Source organism: Nicotiana sylvestris, chromosome 3 (genome assembly GCF_000393655.2).
Source record: "Nicotiana sylvestris chromosome 3, ASM39365v2, whole genome shotgun sequence".
Lineage (NCBI taxonomy): Eukaryota > Viridiplantae > Streptophyta > Magnoliopsida > Solanales > Solanaceae > Nicotiana > Nicotiana sylvestris.
This window is the reverse complement of record NC_091059.1, coordinates 35,670,915-35,672,690: the sequence shown is the minus strand read 5'-3', so window position 1 is coordinate 35,672,690 and position 1,776 is coordinate 35,670,915.

The following is a 1,776-nucleotide window of genomic DNA, read 5'->3' as shown; positions in this document are numbered from 1 at the left end:
TTTTTTTTTTCAAATTAGAATAAAACACCCGGTATTGCAGACACGGCCTTTCAGCGCCTCTGGGACAAGATTTTAAGGCTGCGAGGGTCAAAAATCAAAACATAACCAAAGGTGGTTGTTTATGCAAAATCAGCCTTCCAGCGTCCCATTTGGGAACATTTGGCTATATTTGACATGAGCGGCATTACCCGGCTTATTTATGACAAAGATTCGACATGTTTTTTTCCAAAATAGGAAACCCGATATAGCCAACATGGCCTTTCAACGCCTCGGGGACGTAAAATTTAAGACTGTGTGGGTCCATCGGTCAAAATCTAAAAAAAATGACCCAAAAGGTGGTTGTTTATGCAAATTCAGCCTTCTGGCGTCCCTTTCGGGAACATTCGGCTACGTTTTGACAAAACAACGTCACCCTACATATTTATGACCTTTTCTCGTTTTTCAAAATAGAAAACCCAATATTGCAAACACGGCCTTTCAGCGCCTCGAGGACGAAGATTTTTAAGGCTGTGTGGGTCAACTTGACCAAATCTAAAAAATGACCCAAAGGTGGCTGTTTATGCAAAGTCAGCCTTCCGGTGTCCCTTTCGAAAACATTCGGCTATGTTTTGACAAAACAGCGTCACCCGACTTCTTTATGATGAAATTAAAATTTGACATATTTTTTTTGGCTATTTTAGCAAAAGGGGAGGTTGGACCCGATTAGGGCTGCCTACGTATCTCACATCCGGTGAGAATCAAACCAGCGTAGTTCGCCCATAAAACAAACTTCTTTTGAAAATAAGACTCTTTTTTATTGGCAAATAAAAATATTTTTCATAAACAAAAACTCTTTTTTTTCTCGTTTTCTCAAAAATTCGACAGAGTTTCGATGTTATTCGGACATTGATGATTTTTCCCAAATAGGCGATTAACTCTCTTTAACCCTTACACGACTATTTCTCTTTCCTTAAAAGTCGGTCAGCATGCAAGTCCGAAACAAATAAATGCACAAGTAGAAACAAGTTGGATGCATCAGGATGGTCTTTTGTCATTGTGGTACACCTGTCCTAGACAGACTCAACCCCTGTGTTGAGCCTCCAAAGTCAAATGCACATGATGCAAACAAACGCTCCTACTAGGGATCCGGCATGAAGCTGAGTTATTCTAGGTTCATAACCTGGGTATTTGTTCTAGACTGTGCACCCGAGCGGACAACTCGAGTCGAGGAGGGGCTACGTACCGGGGACCCGCGGGATCGTCCGGCTTTGTAACTGGTCCGACCTCTTTCTTATTGGGTATAACGCTAATAGAATAGTGAGTCTCAAACCAGTGAGCAGCATCCCCGGAGGTAAGAAGAGAAGGGTTCGACACAGTTTATATATACAGTCAAATAATATCAAAGCGGTAACACACATCATTTTGCACATGAAGCACATATCACATGAAAATATCAGATAATAAACAAAGCCAAATAAAATAATTATTCTAAGCTCGAATTTCTAACCCTGAACCAGTGGTTCTGGGTTATCATCCCCAGCGGAGTCGCCAGAGCTGTCACACCTCCTTTTTCCGCCCCCGCGGGGGGTGAAGGAGTTTTTCCAATTAAAGGATAATCGAAACGGGATTTGTTTATTTATTTCAGAGTCGCCACTTGGGAGATTTAGGGTGTCCCAAGTCACCAGTTTAATCCCGAATCGAGGAAAAGAATGACTCTATTAACAGTCCGCGAACCAGAAATCCGGATAAGGAATTCTGTTAACCTGGGAGAAGGTGTTAGGCATTCCCAAGTTTCGT